Source organism: Spermophilus citellus (assembly GCF_964194105.1).
Source record: "Spermophilus citellus genome assembly, chromosome: 5".
Taxonomy (NCBI): domain Eukaryota; kingdom Metazoa; phylum Chordata; class Mammalia; order Rodentia; family Sciuridae; genus Spermophilus; species Spermophilus citellus.
In genome coordinates this window covers 84,857,015-84,881,339 of record NC_138186.1, presented here as the reverse complement: position 1 = coordinate 84,881,339, position 24,325 = coordinate 84,857,015, and positions in this window count along the sequence as shown.

The window sequence follows — 24,325 nt, the reverse complement described above, 5'->3', positions numbered from 1 at the left end:
TAACCTATTTTCACAATAAGAAGTAAGAAGTCAGGGCTGGCATTGAGGTCACAATTGATGGGCCCAGTCACACAACAGTCAACATTTCAGAATTGCAATGTATACACAGGTTGCATATCTATGACTACATTCAAAATTTATAATTGAAAGATCATTATTCAAGAGGATGTGGTGGTAATTATGCAAACTATCAACAATATAGCAGAATACCTACCAAAATAAACAAATAAATCATAATATGCACTGAGTTGGAATTTTTAATCCAGGGAATGTAGATATCAAAAATTATGTTTTGTAACCATTCTATTATATCAGGTTAGATTAGGCTGCTATAGTGAATAATCCCAAACTTGTAGTAGATTAAAATAACAAAAAGTTTCTTTCTTTCCATGTCCAGTTATAGATTGGAGGGGAGGCTCTGAACATTATGGTCATTCAGGGAATCTGTTGAATGACTGTTGGCCACCATCTCAAAGGTTACAAGTCCTCACACCACAAGAAAAAAGAAAAGTATGGTCTGTGTCAGACCAGATGTGACACAGGTCACTTTTGCTCCCAACTCCACTGGCTAGATTTTATCATAGGACCTCACCAAAGTGAAATGGAATATTTTATAATTGTATACTTTTATACTACATTATTGTAGTTTTAGTTTACATTTTGCTAATGACCAAGATTTCAAACACATTTCCCAATAAGCTTAGTGGCCATTTGATAAATCTCTCTTGATGAATTATTAAAAAATTTTCCCATTTTTGTTGTGGTTTTATTACTATGATGTATTATTTCATTAAACATTTTGGAAAGAAGTTCTTTGTCAGTTATATATTTTTAAAATACTTCTACTGATCTAATTTGTCTTTTCATTTTCTTAAGTGTACTTTGATGAGAGGATGCTTTTAATTTTGAAGAAATACAATTAATCATCTTAATGTTATCTTTATTATTCTATATATAATCTCTGTTTTGGTCAGCTTTTTTGCTGCTATGATGAAAAGACCTGACGAGAACAATTTTAGAGAAGGAAAAGTTTATTTGGGGGCTCATAGTTTCAGAAGTCTCAGTCCATAAACCGCCAGCTTCATTACTTAGAACACTAGGTGAAGCTGAACAGCTTGGGGGAACAGTAGATAGCAATTTTCCAGAGTGTAGTATTTCTTTATATTTTGATGTCAGAGTTATGCTGACCCCCAAAACAAATAGCAAAGTGATTCTCTTTTATGAAAGAGCTATATAAGATTGGTATATAGCACTTGGTACAATCTGTGTATATAGCACTTGGTACAATCTTGGAACATCTAGCTTGAGGTTTTCTTTGTGGGAGGTTGTAATAACAAATAGGGCTAGTAAGATTTCTTATGCCAGTTTGGGTATTCATGCTTTTTTAAGGAATTTGTTAATTTCTTCTATACTACTGTGTTTCTTGATATAAATTTGCTTATAATTTTCCCTTTTATCTTTTAAAAGTCTGCAGGATCCCTTCATTCTTGATATTGATACTTAAATAATCTCTCGGTTTTGCTTTTATTTTTTAACTCAATCTTGTTAAGCATTTATCAGTTTTATTTTCTATATGGATCACATTTTCCTGTTTCTTCATATATTAACTAATTTTGATTTTATACTGGTCAAAACTAATTATGTTCTTTGAATATTCTAGATTCTGTATCTTTCTCATTTATTAGAGAACAGCAAAATAGTTTTAAATTTATCATTTATCTTGATTTTCCAACAAAAACTGTACTTCAAGGTAACCAAATAAGCCAATTGGAGCTATTCATCTATTTTCCAGAAGAATGCCAAAAAGTAGATATCATATGATAGAAAATATTACTTCATCTATAAGCATTTATGTAGTGACAAAATAATCCCAACAGACTATTTTCATGATTCATTGAGAAAATATGTCTGTACAGAGGGGTATCCAGTTTTATCATCCTAATCCACTGGTCAGACTGAGCGTCACTAATTGTAGTGCAACCAGATAAAATGTGTCTCCTAATAATGCAATATAAAGGAAACAATGTATTTATCAGGAAATGCAGATGATTTTCCATAATAAAGCATCAGATAAACACAGAAAGTAAGATATTTCATAAGACAAGTGGCACAGTCTCTTCGGCAAGTCAAGGATATGATAAAAAATACTGTTTAGGTTAACAGACACTTCTGTCATACATTTTGTTCTTTTCCCTTTTCTATCCCTGAGGGCACTCTATCCCTGAGCTACATCCCCAGGCTTTCTTTAATTTTTTTTCCCTTTGAGTCAGGGTCTCACTAAATTGCCCAGTCTGACATGAACTTGGGATCGTCCTGCCTCAACCTCCCTAGTTGCTGGGATTACACGTTGAGTCACCACACAACAGATAACAGATACTTAACCAACATGATGACAATATTCAATGTGTAGACCCAGATTGGATTCTGGGTTTCAGCAAACCAGTTATATAGAGAATATTTGGAGATAGTTGGATTATATTAAATAGGTACTGATCAGGAGATTAAATAAAATTTGATATAAAAATATATTTTAACTAACAATTTAACTAGAAAAAAGGCAATTTGCAAAATAGTATGCATAATAGGAATTTTTGTAAAACACACATTGATTATAATACATTGATCATTGTACTTATCTCTCATTTCTTTTTTGGCTATAGGAAATTTAGAGACTAATTCCCAGTCACCTCTAGCCACTCTTTCTGGACATAGATACTGATAATGGTTTATTTAAAGTGTTTGTTTTTTGAGTTGTGTTTAAAATCTTTTACAATATGAACTGGGATGTTGACTAATAAGGACTGACAAAAGAAAAAATCTAATAAATATTCTAGTTAAATCCCTGTAACCCCATAGCCTCAGTCCTCTTCTGGACCCAATCTGGTCGTAAGAAAGTTGCTTCCCTAAACTACATCTTATCCATTCCCTGTAAGAATATCTTTATGAATGCATTGTAAAATGATTCTTTAAATGTTCATTGAGAGTAGATATTGTGGAAATAGCCCTATGATGACATTTTCTGCATCATCAATAAAGCTGCTATTGAAGACACTGCTCGTTAGTTCTTCAGGGACAGAGTCAGAGAATTCAATGTTCTTCCTTCATTGCTGCCTAGGAAACCTCTTTGAAAATCTACTTCAGAAAAAAAATAGTTTTCAACAACTAGAAACTGCTTTTTCTTGCCAAGAATCATAATACATACATCACCAAAATTGGATCTAAAGATAAGTGCTTCATCCAGCTTCACAAGTCTCAATCTAAACATTCCCTATTTATCATCCATTTTCAGTGTTGCCACAAAGCTGTTTTGGCAGCCCAAAAGCATGATCTGGGAATCGAACTAAATTTTTTAAAGAGCTAATATGTGGAAAGTCTTACCTTTGCAGTAAATGCAGCCTTCAAATGATCATCACACAATGAAACCATAGTACTAAGAGAAATGGTGAATACAACAAAAACTGATTTATAAACCCTTAGCTGGAACTTGGAAGCTGAATGTTACAGTTGGGTAAATAATGGAGAATGAGGTAATGAAGTTTCTTATCCAGCGAGCAAAAAATTAATAAAGCTATTCATGCAAAAATATCTTTGAAATTTTTTTTTCTCATCAAGTGGAAAAAGACAAAATATAAATAGAATAGGCCATTTAATAAACCATTAGATTATGCTACCAAATAAACTTCTTCTGTAATCACTATTTAAGTTAAACTAATGATGAAGGGCCCACTGGGGATAGGAGGACATGAATCTGAATGTGGGCTCTGTCATTTACTAGTTCTGTGACCTTGAGAAAATGACTTAGCCTCATTTAGTCCAGTTTCTGCATCTGATATTTGAACTTAATCATACTTCTACCTGGTAGAGTTGATATGGTGCTTGAATGACAGAATGTATGAAAATTGTTCAGTCCAGTAGCTAGATGTCATATGTGCTTAACAACGAGACTGTAAAGTAGCTGTAATAATCACTAAAAGATTTTCAAGAAGCCAGGTGCGGTGGCACACACCTGTAATCCCAGCAGCTCAGGATGCTGAGACAGGAGTTCAAAGTTCAAAGCCAGCCTCAGCAATGGCAAAGTGCTAAGCAACTCAGTGGGTGTGGCTGAGTGGTTGAGTGCTCCTGAGTTCAATCCCTGGTAGCAGAAACAAAAACAAAAAAGATTATCAAGAAATTCCAGGGTATTTATTTTCGTTATGAACCAAAAACATCCCTCCAATAACTATTCTGTAATAGAACATGTATTTATATTTGAAGTCAATCTGAAAGCAAACAAAACTAGTCATTAAAGCATAGGTCACCAGAATTGATTTTTTTTTAACTAAGGATTTAACCTAGGGGTGCTCAACCACTGAGCCATATCCCCATCCCTTTTCTATTTTTTTTTTTTTTTAGGATCTCACCAAGTTGCTGAGGCTGGCTTTCAACTTGTGATCCTTCAGCCTCAGACTCCTGAGCTGCTGGAATTATAGGCATGTGTCACTATACCTGGCCAGAATTAAATTTTGCAGGAAACAAATGAACACTTAAGAGAAAATGTTACAAAAACATGTATAAGAAATACTTGAAATAAAGTAAAGACATAAATAGTCATGAAACATGACAAATATTTACCTATTACTTGGTTGTTTTGTAAGTATTTGAAAGATAGGTATGATTCCATGGTGCTATGTGTTTTAGTGGCCCACATAATTTAAAACATTCCTCTAGAAGTCATAAGACTAGATCTTTTACTTCTGTGCTACATGTTACTTTTTTCCTAATTTCTCACAAACATATTTATGCCAACATACACCCAGATACACACATACCATATATATACACACACACACACACACACATGTCATGTACAGTTTTGTCTCATAAGAGTTTAACAAGTTTTTTGGTTGATGGTAAAATTACTTAGTCTAAGAGACTACAATTTTTTTTTAATTTTTCCAGCCCAGTCATAATTTAATTTTCTACTTTCAGATTGTTAAGAAGTATTGACAGACACTTCCAGTTTCAAAAATAATCTTTTTCTGAGTGATGACAATGCCATTTGGTGAGAGTGTAAAGACTGGGGAGAGTGACAGGATTAATCAGGGATTCTGAATTTTGTTATGAGTAGCTTAATTTGAAGATCCCACCAATCATCCATGTGAGTTATTAGTTAGGCATCTGCATATACATCTAAAACTTTGTTGAAAGGTCTTGGCAAAAGATAGCAATTTGAGAGTCTCCAGGATACAACAATAGCTAACATTTTTTAGGTACCTAATATGTGCCACTCTCTGTTATTATAATTCTCATAATAACCCTATAACTAGTGCATTATTATCCTCAAAATATGCATAAAGAAACAGACACAGAGAGGTCAAGTAATCTTCTAATAAGTCACACAGCTAATAAGTTGTGGAGCCAGGATTTGTATGCAAGAAGTCTGGCTCTATAGTGCATGCTCGTATTTTCTACTTTCTACAAGTATTTAAGACTTTAAGATGTAATGATGACGTCTGAATATAAAAATCAGAAATGAAACCAAGGAACTGTGGGTTCATACAAGTAAAATAGGAAAATTCTTCCAGAAGGGGGAATTGTTCACTTAGGTCAAATGCTAATTGTGAAAGAGATAAGATGAACCAAACAGGGACCATTGAATCTGACTACGTGGAGATATCGACCTCATCAGGAATGATCCTGGTCTCTGCAGAGGTGTGGGGTCAAATATCAGACAGGAAAGGTAAGGAAATAGCATCATGCTATGTTAGAACTTTACCATGGCTTGGAACAGTAGGAATAGAGGGAGTGTTTGTTAGGAGTTGTGATTGAAGCTTCTTGGTATTTGATTGGTAGTATGATTTAATAGGACAGTGGATTCATGGGATGAGTAGAGTCCTCAGAAAGAATCATAAAAGGAGTGCAAAGAGCAAATAGGACTGGCTATGATCAAAAGAAGACCATGTCCATCATGGAAACAGAAAGGAAGAAAGAGGAGTGAGCTGCACTAGAGAAATGCAAGCTGATCTGTTTTGTTTCAATTAAGTGTGAGCTGAGAGTTCGAGTGAAGGGGGTAGTAGATAGGAAGAGAGAGTGTAGCATGTTATCTCGCAAGCTTCACTGGGAGCAGCACTGATTGCCCGGCAGGGTCAAGGGAGTTTGAGGGCTGAAATCCTGAATTCAAAGAAACCAATTATCTCTGTTGTGTGATCTGCCCCAGCAATGTTTGCTTGCTCTGATACAAGCAGGAAAAATAAAGATGATGACGATGCTAATAGCACTTATGGAAGATTTGCCTTGTGCCTTTTTTTACATGTTTTATATATCATGAATTTTAAACATCCCTGGAGGGGGGAAGTTGCAAATTATGTTGTCAAGGACAGCCAGGTTTTCACTTAGTAAAGAGGTACTAGGAGCAGTCAGACATGTTGGGTTTTCTGAACTTAAGTAGAGACTTCCAGAAGTAACATACACAATACTCTGCAAATTATTCCATGAAATAGAAAAGGAGGGAACCCTTTCAAACTCATTCTATTACCCAATATCACCCTGATTCCAAAACCAGAGAACAAAACATCAAGTAAAGAAAACTTCAGACCAATATCCCTAAAGAACATAGATACAAATATTCTTAATAAAACACTGGCAAATTGCATACGAAAATATTAATAAGACAGTGCACCATGATCAAGTAGGGTTTATCCCAGAGATGCAAGGTTGGTTCAACATAAAGAAATCAATAAATGTAATTCATCACATTAATAGACTTAAAAACAAGAATGGTATGATTATCTCAATAGATGCAGAAAAAGCATTTGACAAAATACAGCATTAACTTATCTTCAAAACACTATAAAAACTAGGAATAATAGGAATCCACCTTAACATTGTAAAAGCTATATATGCTAAACCCAAGGCCAACATCATTATAAGTGGATAAAAACAGAAAGCATTCCCTCTAAAAACTGGAACAAGAGGGATATGCCCCCTTTCACCACTTCTATTCAACATAGTCCTTGAAAATCTAGTCAGAGCAATTAGGCAAAAGAAAGAAATTAAAGGCATATAAGTAGGAAAAGAAGACCTCAAACTATCTCTATTTTCCCAGGACATGTTCTACAAAAACTCCATCAGAAAACTTCTAGAACTCATAAATGAATTCAGCAAATCAGCAGGATACAAAATTATCACCCATAAATCAACTGTGTACCTATACACCAATGATGAATCAGAAATTAAAAAAACTACATCATTCACAATAGCCTCAAAAAAAAAAAAAAGAAAATACTTGGGAATCAATCTAATGAAAGAGGTGAAAGACTTCTATAATGAAAACTACGAAACACTGAAGAAAGACATTGAAGAAGACCTTAGAAGATGGAAATATTTCCCATGTTCCCAGATAGGCAGAAGTAACATTATCAAAATGACCGTAGTACCAAAATTGCTATACAGATTTGCCATTCCCGATAGATTCCAATGATGTTCTTCATAGAAATAGAAAAAGCAGTCATGAAATTCATTTGGAAAAATAAGTGACCCAGAAGAGCCAAAGCAATCCTTAGTGAAAACAGTGAAGAAGGAGGCACCACAATACCAGACTTTAAATGATACTACAGAGCTATGGTATTAAAAATGGCATAATTTTGACACAAAAACAGACACGAAGACCAATAGAATATAGAAGACAAAGAAATGAACCCACATAAATGCAGTTATCTCATACTAGACAAAGGCACCCTAAATATATTGGAGAAGACACAGCATCTTCATCAAGTGATGCTGGGAAAACTGGAAATCCATATGTAGCAGAATGAAACTGAACCCCTACCTTTTACCCTGTGCAAAACTCAACTAAAAGTGCATCAAAGACCTAGACAACCAGAGACCCTACATCTACTAGAAAAAAGCATAGGCCCAAATCTTCATCATGTCAGTTTAGGAATTGAATTCCTCAATAAGACTCCTAAAGCTGAAGAAGTAAAATCAAGAATCAATAAATGGGATGATATCAAACTAAAAATCTTCTTCACAGCAAAGGAAACACTCAAGAGCCTAAATAGAGAATCTACAGAATGGGAGAAAATCTTTGCCACCTGTACCTCAGATACAACAAAAATTAATATCCAGGATATATAAAGAACTAAAAAAACTTTACACCATAAAAACAAATGACCCACTTAATAAATTGGCAAAGGAACTGAACAGACACTTCACAGAAGAAGAAATAGAATCTATCAACAAATATATGAAAAAATGTTCAACATCTCTAGTAATTACAGAAATGCAAATCAAAACTACTCTAAGATTTTGTCTCACTCCAGTCAGAATGGCAATTATCAAGAATACAAGCAACAATAAATGCTGGCGTGGATGTGGGGAGAAATTTTCACTCATACATTGCTGGTGGGACTGCAAATCGGAGCAACCAATCTGAAAAGCAGTATGAAGATTCCTCAGAAAACTTGGAATGGAAACACCACTTGACCCAGTTATCTCACTCCTTGGTCTATACTCAAAGGACTTAAAATCAGCATACTACAGTGATGTAACCACATCAATGTTTATAGCAGCACAATTCACAATCGCTAAACTATGGAACCAACCTAGGTGCCTCACAATGGATGAATGGATAAAGAGAATGTTGTATAGATAAGAGAATGGAATATTACTGAACTATAACAAAAGAATTTGACATTTGCAAGGAAAATGGATGGATCTGGAGACTAACATGCTAAGTGAAATAAGCCAATCCCAAAAAAACAAAGGTCAAATATTCTCTCTGATATATGTATGTTAACACACAACAAGGGAAGAGGGGCAGAATAAAAGATGAATAGACAAGACATAGGGAATGAAGGGAGGGAGACAGGAATAGGAAAGACAGTTGAATGATTTGGACATAAGTGTCCTATGAATATATATGAATACACCACAGTGAATCTCTACAGCATGGACAACCACAAAACTGGAATCCTAATTAAAATAAGATGTAATCCATGTTTGTATAAATAAGTCAAATATACTCTACTCTCATGTACAACTGAAAAGAACAAAAATTAAAAATGTGCTCTATTTGTGTACAATGAACTGAAATGAATTCTGCTATCATGTATAACTAATTAGAACCCCCCCAAACCCTAATTTTCCTGTGTATGAAATTGCTCCATTTAAAATCACATAATTCATAATTTTTATTTAGTGTTCTCTTTCTAAATTAAACTAAGTTACATAAATATCTGCATAACACCCATTCTTGTATCTAAACTGAGTTTAATATTATGTTTTCTAATATCTATAAAACCTGAGGAATCTTTTGCAAATTATAAGTAATTTTTATAAATTTTTGCCTATAAGTAGATATTATTTTTTTAAAAAAAGCTTTGACAATACAAAGCACATTTGAATTTTTTTAAAAAATGACTTCAGCAGTTTCAGCCTTCACATCTGTACCCATCACAATTAGAGAAAGAGGATATTTTCTCCATTCTATCTTAGGATGAAAGCTCTTTATCTCACTTTGCTTTAAATGACAACAATTTCCAGGTAAATAAAATGAACTAATAGTCACAGGTTTGATCACTGATTTGACCACCAGGGCAGTTGTATCAGTGAGTTGATTTTCTTAGAACCTGTTAGGACTCACTGTGGAAACTGGGTTGAATTCAATCATTCCCTGTAAAACTCTGTTTGATTAATTTGCAATAGAGGAAGGTAGTTCTCCAAAAGAAATTCTGTGCTATTAGAAAGGGGAAGAGTGAATATGAATGCTGGGCACACCCTCAGCAAAGGGCCAGCTTTGTGTGCAGCGTCCTGCTACAGTTTGTCTGATAACTCCAAATGATCGCCATAGTGCATTTTAATCCCATGATCCCTTTCATCTGCTGTTCCAGATGAAAGCCACAAGTGATACATTTTAAGCTTTCCTCTTTGTTTGAGGGATTTATGTGTGTTTTCCTTGTAATACTTTTCTTAAGACATGTTTCTACCTATAAACAGCTTATAATTGCAGAATAAAATAGAGAATCAGATTCAAAATAAATTAACTGAAGACGATAGTTTTTTAAAATACCAACCATAATCAATTAGAAAATAAAATGAAATAAAGATTACATTCAGGATAATAGAAAACTACATATCCAAATGCTACCATTTAACTCCCTTATGTCCTTAGGTAAGTAATTAAACCTTCTACATCAAAGTGTTCTCATTTGTAACATAGGATCTATAAAAAATCATTTCTAGGATTAAGTAGTATAATGAATATACAGAACTTTAAAAAGTCCTTGGAACACAGTAATCATAAAATAAATGTTAATTATTATGATGATAGAATAATAATGGTTATGCTAGGAAATGAGTTGTACCTACATGAAGAATTATAAAAAGCCTCCCAGTGAGCATAAGAAAAAGACTGCATCCCAAATCAATGTTAAAAAAACAAGAATATATTATTCAACAAATGCTATTGGGATGCTGGCCAAACTATCTAGGAAGACATACGTTTATATATTATACATTTACACCTGAAATTTTACCTTGCAAAAAAACTAACTTCTGAATAAATTAAATATTTAAAATATTAAGAAGGAGTTTATAATTTTGACTTAAGGAAAGAACAAAATAGATTTAAAAGATAATTGATTGAAGTCAGGTTGCCTGACTTCAAAACGTTGCAACGCCACCAACTTGTACCCTTGGGAAAGTTTCTTAGTTTTCTCTGCATCAGTGTCCTCTTTTGTCAGACATCTGTTTATGCTGGGAAGTCCTTTCTACCCTCCTCTGTGTGTCCCTGTACACTCATACACTCATACACACACACACACACACACACATACACACATTAACACACTACAGAAGCACAAAGTCTAAACCACAATTTACAGACTTCCTCACAGCTAAGATTCTAGATGAGATTTGGGTTCTGCAAGTGCAATATGTGGCCATAATATTTGGAAGGCAAGACATGAGGCAGAGCCATTTTTCTGTGGCTAGAATAATTAACCAGCAATTTCCGACCCATGAACTTCCGTGTGGGTCAAAGGGCACATTCCAGGGTGCATCACTGTCTTTGGGCCATGGAACTGTTTGGTTTGGGAATGGTGATAGCTGAAGCAGCAGCAGCTTCCTATTTCTGCATTTCATCCTCTTAAGTTTGACCTTGAAACTAATAGTGGTGGTAACTCCCATCACTTCCATTTTTTCGCCTTTCCCTTGACATCTGTAAGCACCAAAGTCCCTGTAGTAAATCTTTTCTGTTTAAAATGCCTAGTCTGTTTTCTATTTCCTGGACTAAATCCTATGTCATACACACATCTAGATAATTTTCACTCAGAAAATAATTATTAAAGACTACAGGGAAATCTACAAGATTGTAATATAGATAGATACACTAAGTAAATACTGACATTCAACAAGATACGGATTAATCAAACATTAAATACATGGAATACATACAATGTAGACATTAAAATGGTAACACCCCATACAGTTAATCCTTGAATTATATTTTATGTAAACAGCTTTATATATAATAGCATATATATATATATATATATATATATATATAAAGTGTATAAATATAAAATGTACAAAAAATGTATATAGTAAAAAGTAAGGGAAAAGTCCTTTCCATCTCTATCCATTACATTGTTATCATCCCCAGAGATAATTCATGTAGTCATCTGTGTATCTTTCAAAATATATTTTAAAACATATGCAAAAAAATTTAAATGCATATTTCTTTTCTTACTGTATATGTCCCAAAGATAACTTTATGGCATGTATATTTGCTTCATTCTTCTTAATGATGACACAGTATTAAATTGATTTTGTGTATCACAATATTTTTATTCAACTTCTACTAATAGACATTTAGATTATTTCCAATATTTCCTATTATGCATAATTCTACAACTGATATGCTCATTTACATATGTATATAATATATATAAATGACCATATGTATCACATAAAAATCTAGAAGTTTAAAACTAAGTTAAAAGTTTGTGTTTTGTACATAAGTAACTATAAGACTGGTGTGATTCTACATCATGTACAACCAGAAGAATGAGAAATTATACTCCATTATATATGATGTATCAAAGTGCATTCTACTGTCCTGTATAACTAATAAAAACAAATTTTGAGAAATTTTAAAGTGTATGTTCTCCTTTAACTTTGAGAAATATGTTAAATTCACAACCACAAACAGAGATTTTTACTCTACCTTCACTTACAAATTAGCCTGCTGCAGCCAGACCTCTGGATTGGAAAACAGATCATTGATTATTCACAGCAAAACTACAGCCAGCACAGTATCTTGTGTCAGTTCCCCATGCCACAAGTCCCCACAAGGTCACAGATTGAGGGAGCAATATGTGGCATGGTTTGAATGCACATGTGTGGCAGGGTTTGAATCCCTGAAATTGTGAGATTCACAATTTATATAGGGCAGCATGCAGATGTTCTCCTTTCTCTCCCACTGGAGAGAGAGAGAAAGAGAGAAGAAAGAGGGAGGAAGAGGAGGAAAATGAGAAGGAGGAGGAAGAGGGGGAGGAGGAGAGCCGAAGGGAGAGGGTGAAGAAGAAGAATGGGAGAGTGAAAGAAACCTTTAGATATTTCTGGGAAAATAAGTTTCTATAACATTAGAACAATTCACAAATCTTTAGCTTCTGAGAACATTTTTTTTATTTAAGCATGTCCAGTGCTCAGAAATTCAACACATTAAATGAGGGGAAGGGACAAACACATTCAGACCAGAGACATTCCTAATTCATCATGACAAGTTGATAAGGATATCCAGTCATTATCATTCTGAACTTCTGGCAAAGATTTCAATAGCTCCAGTGAAGCATTTCCAGTAGATCATCATTATATTCAAAATGTGTCCATATTTTCTCTATCTAGATAATAGACTGTAGTTATTAAAACCCATTTGAAAAACAATAATTTTTAGAGATTCCAAAGTACTCTCAGACCAATAAGTTCTTATAAATTACTCTCCTTAAAGGTCTAACATGCCATTTCTACTGCTTGTTTGTAAGGTGATCTTAATTTTAAGATTCAATGGAGTGAAACATTAAAATTTAAAGTATGTGTACTTTAAAATTTAAAGTATGTGACAAAAAGTGTGTGTACTCATTGGAATGAAACTCTATACTACCTCATTTTCTGCAATAACTCAGTCATTTGTTAGGGGTACCAAGTGACATTAAGATCATATAGGCCCTAACTAAACTAATAATGCACATGGAAAAGCAGAATGAAGTCAAACGTGGAGGTTTTCCAATTTCCAATATTTCTTTCATACTAATCCAAGGAAATCTTTTACATCCAAAGATTAATCTCAGGGGCTCTGAGCCTGAATTCAAGAGATAAGGCCTTCTATGATCCTTACAGCACTATATTTTCCTTATAAAGCAAATTCAGCACAGAATATTGAAAACCAATCAGGATCATACTAGTTCTAATACTCCTTTCCATTTTTAAAATAGCCCAAGCAGACATGGTTGATTTTAATTGGTTTATCTCAGGTCTTTTCTATTATCTAGACACTGGAATATGGTTCATGGTTTGAATAAGCATACTGAAAGTTTATTGTAAATAAAATGCCTACCCACAGTACAAGCAGAGGTCTTTTGAGACCCATCCAGAGCTTTCATGTATGTTCTAGGAACAAACTCAACTAAAGTCACATGTAGGACCAGATACAGAGGAGAAAACCCCACCTGTTTTCACCTGGTCACAGATATGCAATTTTCCTACAGCTTACTTCCTAGGCTTTTACCTTCTCCTCTCTCTTACTAACCTGGAGGATTAATCCAATCCCCACAATCAAAGAAGAAGAAGGGTGTCCCAGAGGAGAGCTGATCTTCCATCTTTAACTCAGTAACATTACTCTCTAAGCTACTAACCCTAACATCCCCACATACAAATCCTTCCACCTTCCCTTCCCTCCCCAGCTTTATCAGAAAAGTAAAACCCAAACAACAGAAAACAAATGGCAAAATGAATAAATGTGAAAGCAGGATATTCTTTGTTGCTGTTGCCATGAATGACAAATACTGACTTTTACCTCCTCATTTACATGAAGGAAAAAAGAGTAGGGTGTTTGCTAGGCATTGAATGTTATCTCTTTAGATTGAACTACCATCAATACTCAAAAAACTTTAAATGGGAGTTTGTCCTCTCTGGCCAATATGGAGGGGATATAAAGTACTAAGCATAATACCCAAAACATAAGCACTCTTATTGGATGTTATTATTTCTTCACAATAATTACTGTAAATATTTCCTTAAGTTCAAATATACCAGTCATATCAAACTCTCCAGTCTAAAACTCCTCAGTTTTTGAGTCATGACCTTTTGGTAATTAATAGATAATAGCATGGCATCTTTTTCTATAATTTTAAAATGAAAGACAATTTTTATGTGTGAAGAAAAGACAAAAAAAAACTGTGTGAAGAAAAGTAAATACGAATCTTTCTTGTCATGGGCTGTGTGTGCAAACTATATGCATTTGAGCATCTGAGGGGACTGATCTGGCATTGCAAGCTGGCTGGACGTGCAATGCAAATGTGCTGTTCCTCTCACTCTGCCCGAGATCCCACACAGCACCTGAGATAGGTGTGACTTGCCAAGATGTCAATCAATCTGCTGACCACAAGACATCACCAAGCAAGACTCCACCTTAGAAACCCCATTTCCTGCTTTACTTGGTGAAGAACATTCCATTGAATCTTCCTTGTGTGTGTGCCCCCCAACACACAGATATAAAATAAAAGGAATCTGGGCGCATTCTCTCTTTCCAGTGCTCTCTAGCATGGGGCTGACCCTTGGGGGTCACTGAGCAGTCCCGCCCTCAATCTTAGAAACTCATGTTCCTGTGCTGCATGGTTTCTTTGACGTTTTCTTAGTTACTAACACAGCCACTTCCTTTGAACCCAGGTCATCTTGCCAGCCTGGCCACTGGCGACATTTTTCTACCTATTATGCAGACATCACAGTTTTCACCTACAATTAAAAAAAAACATAGAAACCTTCTGCACCTCTGTCTATACTTGTCAGCATCTCCAAAACCAGTAATAACTCAGATGGCCCTAACTGTATACAAATAAAGGATATGTTCTGTACTCCCATCCCTATGCAAGTACAATGTGCTCACTACTAACAGAAAGTCAGCTGTTGACAGGCAGAGCCATTAAAATCTGAGTGATCTTCATTCCAGCTTTCCTTAAAATTATTTTGCCAAAGAAATGCAGTTGTAATATCCTTAAAGTTTATCTGGAAGGACATAAGGGAGAAAGCATAAAAAGAAATAGAAAAATTATTTGTTATAGATTTCTTTCTCCTGTATTCATTCTCCTGGAGCAAAATTATATGAATACCCAGAACTGAGCATTTGTAAATCTAACTTGTTTTAGAGTTATTCAAGAATATATATTTATAGATTGTAATTTAGAATTACAAAACTGGGAGAGACTCTTCCTTACTACATTCTAAAAGGCAATGCAATAGCTTAGTACAGTTATTATATAAAAGCAAACTGCATGGAAAAAAATGTTTCAAACCAGACTGTAATTGTGTACCCAGGAATGATATTTGCTTTAAATCTGAGACCTGGGCACTTTCCCATCATTTTAAATACTTTGTTTTGGGTTTTTGTTTTTTTGTCTTTTGTTTTTTGTTTTTTTGTTTGTTTGTTTGTTTTTGGTTTTTTTTTTTTTTTTTTGGTTTAGACACCAATGTGGAAATTTCTGAAAATTTAATTAAAATTTTCTGAAATTTTTCTTTTAAAACTGATAAATGCCAAGATCTTAAAAATAAATATGAGATTAGCCAAACTAATAGGATATAAAACAGGATATAAATATCTTTTACCTGAGTAATATCACTACCCATGGTAAGTATCTCATTAAAATGAAACCACAGCAAGGATATGAAAACTAGAATCTCTTGTGGTTTAGACATGAGGTGTCCCCTAAACATTTATACGTGAGACAATGAAGGAATTGTTCAGTGGTGCGATGGTTGGATTGTTGCAATCTAATCAGTGGATTAATTCATCGATATGAATTAACTGGGTGGTAACTGTAGGTATGTGGGAAGTAGCTAGAGAACATAGATCATGGGATACATGTCTTTGGGGATTATATTTTGTTCTTCATGGGCAGAGTTCTCACTCTGCTTTCTAGCTGTCATGTCCCAAGCTGTTTTCTTCCACCATGCCCTTGTGCCATAATGTTCTGCCTCACCTTAGGCCCAAAGCAATGGAGTCAGCTGTCTTTGGACTGAGACCTCTGAAACTGTCAGTCAAAGTAAACTTTTCCTCCTCTATGCTGTTCTTGTCAGGTCTTTTGATCAGAGCAATAAAAATTCTGACTAAAACATAGTTTAATAGGAAAATAAAGCAAATTGCTGGAAGGTGAAGAACATATGGCATAGACAACTCGCTGTCAATCTTCTATTGTGATAGAGTTCTGGTTCTAACATGGCTGCGCAGCCCAGGACTGAGCTATCCAGGTCCATACCCTAAGTGTGATCTATCATTAAAACTTGACTGAGGAATGGAAGCAAAAAAAACATATATTCAGCTTCTATATCGCTTGCTTAAGTAGAAGTCCTTGGCTCCAGGGATTTTGCTCTTTCCCCTTTCTCCTGGCTGAAGGACCTAGAAAATAACTTGTTGACTGTGGCAATGCCCTACTCACCTGGCTCCAAAATTCTTAAGTGGAATATAGCCAGCTGTCAACCTAGAACAATTGTCTCAGAAAAAATGGACAGAAATAAGCCATTGTCCTTCAGCCACCATTTTTTTTAACTTCTTTGTTTACACAGTGTAATTTAGCATAAAAAAAGTACAAAGTGAGGATTTCTGGGAAGAGAGATACATAAAAGAACTGAAGGAAGTGATTATCTAAAATCACAGTATTACATAAGAAGTTGAGAACTTAATGGGAGATACAATTTTCAAATCATTTCAATTTGTCTAGTCGATAACAAATAATTATTGACCATAGTAAACAGCCTTTACCTGGATCTCCAGGGTAATAAAAATGAATAAAGTAGAAATCCTGTCCTTTGGGAACTGAGGATCTAGAGGTGTGCCATACAGCAGTCATGGAAGGAAACTGACTCCAGAGACACCCAACAGTCTTTCTTTCACTGTCCTCTTTGACTTCTTCAAAGACATGGAATTGCCAATATACTTGACTTGGAAGGAGGAAAAGGGAGTACAGATTTATTAAAGATAATGGTGTTAGGATTTTATTTCCCTTCTTGATGAAATTTTTAAAATATTTGCTCTGTTACAAATGAAGCTATAACTTGTGTTTTACTGCATAACTGATTTTGTGAATTTTTGAAGGTTTGATGATATGTCTGGCTGTTTTTAAAAATATATTTTCTTCCCAGAGCTGTTGACAGTATATTTACATTCTTTGTAAATTTGTAAAACTTTTTATAGATAACAACTTCCAAGGCAGATGTTTGCACCCATGGTGCTATTTCTCTAACAGTCTCTACTGAACTCAAAGAAGAAGTAAAAAAAAAAAAAAAAACATACTTACTATCATGCCGCCCCATGGTGGGCACCCAGCAGAAATTTAAAGAGGGCATTGGAACTGCAAGTACATAAGGCACATTAGCCTCATGCTAGAGAGAAGGGGACGTGGCCTAAAGGCCATGAACATGGTGGCAGAACTGAGAGGAGCAGAGTCCTTCCTCTTATTGCCATACCTTTATAGTATTTGATATGATATGGTGCTCTACAAATCTAATTGTTCAATATTAGCTGCCAGTCTTATGATAAATTTTTTAAAATGCTTCTCTGATGTTTATTTGTTTACTTTCAATGATTAGTTCTATTTCACCACTAAAAAAATCAATTGAAAGAGACCCAACACCTAATATAAGAAAAAGTAGGCCCAAATCTTCATCATGTTGGCCTAGGATCTGACTTCCTTAACAAGACCCCTATAGTGCAAGAAGTAAAAATCAAGAATCAATAAATGGGATGGATTCAAACTAAAATGTTGCTTCTTAGCAAAAGAAGCAGTCTTTAGCACATACACACCAGCATTAATCTCCAGGATATAAAAAGAATTCAAATAACTTAACACCAAAAAAATAAATAACATAATCAATAAATGGGATAAGGAACTGAGCAATACTTCATAGAAGAAGAAATACAATCAATCAACAAATATATGAAAAAAATGTCCAACATCTCTAGCAATTAGAGAAATGCAAATTAAAACAACTCTAAGATTTTATCTCACTCCAGTTAGAATGGCAATTATCACAAATACAAGCAACAATAGATGTTGGTGAGCATGTAGGGGAAAAAGGTATACACATACATTGCTCATGGAACTGCAACTTGGTGCAACCATTATGGAAAATGGTATGAAGATTCCTTAGAAAACTTAGAATGGAACCACCATTTGACCCAGCTATTCCACTCCTCAGTTTATACCCAAAGGACTTAAAATCAGCATACTACAGTGATGCAGACCCATCAATGTTTATAGCAGCACAATTCACAATAGCTAAACTAGAGAACCAACCAGGTGCCTTTCAACAGATGAATGGATAAAGAAAATGTGGTATATATACACAATAGAATATTTCTCAGCCTTAAAGAAATACACAATGGAATATTACTCAGCCTTAAAGAAGAATGAAATTATGGCATTTGCTAGTAAATGGATGGAGCTGGAGAATATCATACTAAGTGAAATAAGTCAACACCAAAAAACCAAAGGCCAAATGTTTTCTGTGATATGTGGATGCAAATTCACAATAAACGGTGGGTAATAAAGAATAGAGTTGCTTTAGATTGGGTAGTGGGGAATGAAGAGAGGGGAGGAGATGTGAAGGTAGGAGGAATAGTGGAATAAATCAGACATTATTACCCCATATAATATATATGACTGCATGACCAGTATGATTCTACATTATGTACAATCAGAAAAATGAGAAAGTATACTCCATTCATGCATGATGCATCAAAGTGCATAAGGGCATTCTACTGTCATGTATAACTAATTAGAAAAAATTTTTAAAAATCAATTGAACCTAACTCTCTACATGTGAAAATATGACAACCATAATGAAACCGATTCTGAAATCTAGTTGTAGAGTCTGAAGAATATTATAGTTTGGTGATTAGTGATTTTGGCAACTTAGAGGAGAAAGCAAATCATAATACAGAGAAAATGTCTTCAAACTAAATTTGCCTTTCTTTGAGTATCATATAGTCCCCTGGGGTGTGCTATCTATTCGTAACTATCCACTAGGCCACCCCTCTTCCTGATCCTCCAACCCTAAGTTAAGGATTGGTGCCTTTGAAAGATTTACAAAGACTGAAATATGAACAGGATGCAATTGAAGTTAAAGAGTTCAAGGAAATTGATGTCTAAAGATATATTATCAGAGAGGTACATACTTATTTATCACTTATTCATTATTTAAGAACCTGTGGAATATACAACAGATACTTTTATAAAAATAAGAAAATACACATGAATGAAAAAGAGACAATAAACATAAAACATGTTTTATATATGCCTTAATCTTTTATGTATATTTACACATAGACACGCATGCTCACACATTGCTTAAGCTTACTCAGAATAAAAATGTGTAAATAGGAAGTAGACTGGTACAAATAAAAGAATTTCCCAGATAAGAGACAATATTATAAGAAGTGCTCAAAGAAATAAACTGGATGAAAAAATAACTGAGGGAATATTCTTGGCCATGTTGGGAAGTATCACAAAGAGAGGGTGGTTAGATGGTAACACATGGAAGGAGAAATTAGAAGGTCTTAAAAACCAGGTTCAGGACTTCAAATCTGTCATAATTAATAACAAGAAAACCACCATAAATTTCCAAGGAAGCAACATAATAAAAATAGTTCTTGTAGGATGTTTTTTTCTTAAAGTAGTGAATAAAGATCTTCCCAGTCTGAGGTAGAGACATTGAGACTCAATATAAAGATTTAAGCAGAAGACTGTGGTATCTACCTGGACACAATGCTGTGGATATGGAAATAAAGCTGTGACTCCTAAATAATTCCAAAGGAAAACCCAGAAATATTTGCCATATTATGTGCCAAAGGAGAATAGTCAAAAATAGCTCTGGTTTTTTGAGATGAGAGAATGTACTTGCACTGCTGTAGTTATTATGAACAAACCATTAGACATTGATTTTTCTCTTGGTCTCTTTACAGAAAATTGAAACATGCATGATCACAGGTCATTTTTCTACCACAATTTTCTTCCTTTTTCATGTAGAATGAAATACAACCAGAACCTTTTTGTATCAGATACTTTACCTCATCTTAACACACACACATACACACACACACACACACACACACACACAATTCTTCAAACATTTTGAGAAGTAATTATATGATTTTTAAACACAAGCATTCAGCAAGAATTTGTTGTACAAAATTAACTTGTCTTTTCATCACTGTCACCCATCTCCAACACCTCCAAGCACAGTAAGCTCTCATCTACCCAAGTAACTTGCCCCTTCTCGAATACCCATCCATATGTCTGTACCTAGCACATGATTCTAGATGATGGGCCTTCTATCAAATGTCCAACCTTCTCTTTGTTCACCTGGAAGATACCTACTTTTTTCAAAACCCACCTCACTGATTCTTCCTTGGGTTATTTTCACAGTTTCCTCCATTCCTCAACAAGCATTTGGGGCACCACTAAGCATGATAAAAGACCTTTGTATAAAGATGAATACCATTGTCTCTCAAAGAGCTCACAGTGACAACAGTTATAATAGGAGATGTGATGTATTAGAGGTAGAGCTTGTACATGGTAAAGATGAAAACATAAGAAAAAAGTTATTCAAATCTCTTTGTGGAAAGTAAGAGAAGTTTCCCATATCATTTTCCACATACTTCTAATTATAACCTTTACCATATTGTTAAATTATGATATTGTATATCTGTGTGTTGTCAGTTGAGATGGTCTGACAAGCAGATGCTGAAGAGGAATGCAAGAACTTTATTAGGGGTAGAGTTTACAAAACACAACAAAAGCAGGGACAAAAGTAGACAGAGAAGGTCTTTACCCCAGGATACACCTGTGAGAGGTAAAGAAGGTGAGATTGGCTAGATGAGCTTCAGACTTCAGGGCAGGACTACAAATGTCTTGGCCAGACAAATGGGGAATCCAGCACAAAGGTCACAGTGCTACTTTGGGTAAAAAATGGTTGAGCCTGGCACCTTTGCCACTTGCAATCATTGGATGGGAGCTTCCTGGGGCAGCATGAGAGTAGTCAGAGAACAGCAACAAGCAGGAGGTTCTTTCTTGAAGGGTGACCTAAGAAGTGCACCTTGGTGGCTTCCCCAGATTAGCTCATGATGAATTCCTCCAAGTGGAGACCAAGTCATAGTCTATTTCCAGAATTCACTACAGTACCTAAGACTCTGTGAGTGCATAACTCAATGCTTAATGAAATTTCATTTTAAGTACAATATGGTGAGTTAGGCATTATAGATACAAAATGTATAAAAACATCACTGATTTAATAATATTGATCTTGTGAAAATAAATGATACTGTTAGGTTTAAAAAAAGTGGATGATAAACAAAAAAGTGCAACCAGAAATTGCTATAAGACTCTAAATCTTACACAGAGTGGTTCCAATTAGAAAAGCCTGCCAAATTCCAGATTCCCAGAAACATCTGGATAGAGGATTCCTGTTATAACTCCACAGAAATTAACCTAGGAATGTGTTTGGCCCAAACTGGATTAGCTTAGGCAGTTGGGAATGGTAGATAAGATGTTCAAGGCTCAGTGTACTGAGTGTACAGTGCTCTGTACCTTTGCAATCATATTTTACATTGTGCAAGTCTGAAATTTATTTATGAGATCTCATGTGACACTCATCCAGTCATGCTTAATATATGCAATGGTGCATGCACAAGTTAGCCGCTTCTGAAGATTATATAAGCTTATACTTCCATCTATCACTAAACTACATTGCACTTTCTCTGTTGTGTACTCTGATTGAGCTGATTTCCTTAATATGTTTTATATCATTAAGCCTATTTGATTTAGCCAAGTGATATCTGTATATGGCTTCTTTCCACGATATAATCCTATTATTAATATTTTCTGTTGGATGATTGTGCTGATCAATGGCAGCCATGAGATTGGTACAGCAAGTCTGAGCCCTATAATGGGTACCTCTCTGGGGGAGAAAGCTTCAGGATAATGGAGAACAGTGGAATGAAACTATGATGGCTAGTTGTTTTGCTGACCTTCCATAGTTTGGGTTGACTCAGACCTTAACACGGTGATGAAAGGTAATATTGAGAATGTACCATTAACTCACACATTTCTGGCCCTCTTGGTCAAAAATTAATCTCCTGATAGTCCAGCAATCCCTGGTCACAGTGACAAAGGACTCATTGAAACTTGGGGAGAGACAGGAAACAGAGGTAAAGAAACAAAGGTAATACTCAGTATAAAAATTCAGGACATTATGTTTATTGGCTGGGATGGTCAGAAAATGCTGAACTAGGCATGGTGGCACATGTTATAATCCCAGTGGATTGGAAGTCTGAGGCAGGAGGATTGCAGTTCAAAACCAGCCTTAGCAACTTAGCAAGGCCTAATCAATCTAGTGAGACCCTGTCTCTACATAAAAATGTATTTTTAAAAGGGGCTGGGGATGTGTCTCAGTCGTTAAGTGCACATGGGTTTATTCCCTGTAACAAAAGAGAGAGAGAGAGGTAGGTGTTGGGGGAGGAAGAGAGACAGAATGAAAGAAAGAAAATGGTTAAAGAAAGAGGTGAGGTAGAACCTAGTTCTTAAAGGCATCTGAAGAAGATGACAAGATGAGCTTTGAAGAGGGACATTGTGACCAAAAGAAGGGTTGCACCAACTGACTTTCAACTAAGATATTAAGGACACATGTTGGAGAAAGAGCAATCTTTTCAATAAATGGTGCCAGAAAAACTGGATATCAACTGGCAGGAGGATGAAAGTAGAACCTTATCTCCCTCCAGTTACAAAAATCAACTCAAAATGGATTAAAAACTGAAATGTAAGACCAGAAACTGTGAAACTACTAGAAGAAAACATAAGAGAATCACTTCAAAACTTTGAAATGAGCAAAGAATCTTTGTTGTTGTTGTTCTTTTTAGTTATACATGACAGTAGAAAGTATTTTGACATATCATACATACGTGGAGTATAACTTCCCATTCTTGTTGTTGTACATAATATGGAATTATGCTGGTTGTGTATTCATACATGAGCATAGGAAAATTATGTTCGATTCATTCCACTGTCTTTTTATAAGACCCCCAAAGCATAGAAAATGAAAACAAAAAGGGATAAATGGGATTACATCAAACTCAAAGGTTTCTTCATATTCCCATCAGTTATTGGTGATGAGTTCTGCTTCCTCAAATGTTGAAGGTTGAACATTAGAGAGGTGCTGAGACAAGAGTATAAAGCAGGTTTTATTAAAATATATATTTATATATTAACAGACTTTTCCCCAGAGGGGGAAAGGGGCCATAGATTGTATCCTGGTATCCCAAGAAGTGAGAGAGCTCTGCCCTTTTTATACATTTTAGACTTTGTTTGTTCTCCTGCCCTCTTCCTTCTTATGGCTCTCCTTTCTGTGTATGTGATTAGATCCAGGAGATACCAGTGGAATGGCCAAAAGGTGAGAAGCAGGTGGGCTAGAAGGGCCAAGGTGGAGTGATTGGGACAGGAAGGAAGCAGCAGCCTAGGGGGCATTAATTAGCAGTTCCTGGACCATTTAGGAGTGCTTCATTCACAGCCTTCTGGGAGAGGCAGTATAGGCACATAATCTTGGTAATCAAAGTGATCTGGAGGCATTAACATTCCAGTCTCCCAGGGGTAATCTCGAACTTCCTGAACCCAAATTGGCCTCCATTTTCTCAGTCCAACCCAATTGCCTATCTACAATGACTGCCTCTCTTTAATTGTTGCTTCATTCACAACAAAGAAAACAATCAACAGAATGAAGAGACAAACTACAGAATGATGGGAGATATTTGCAAATTAGACAATTTTCAAAAGAAGATACACAACTGGGCAAGAGGTATGTGAAGAATGCTTAACATCACTATCATCAAGAAAATGCAAATCAAACCCAAGATGAGATATTACCTCACCCTGAGGGGAAAGGGGAAAAAAAGGGAGAGAATTGAATTACAGCAGATGGGGTAGAGAGAGAAGATGGGAGGGGAGGGGAGGGGGGATAGTAGAGGATAGGAAAGAGCGGCAGAATACAACAGTCACTAGTATGGCAATATGTAAAAACGTGGATG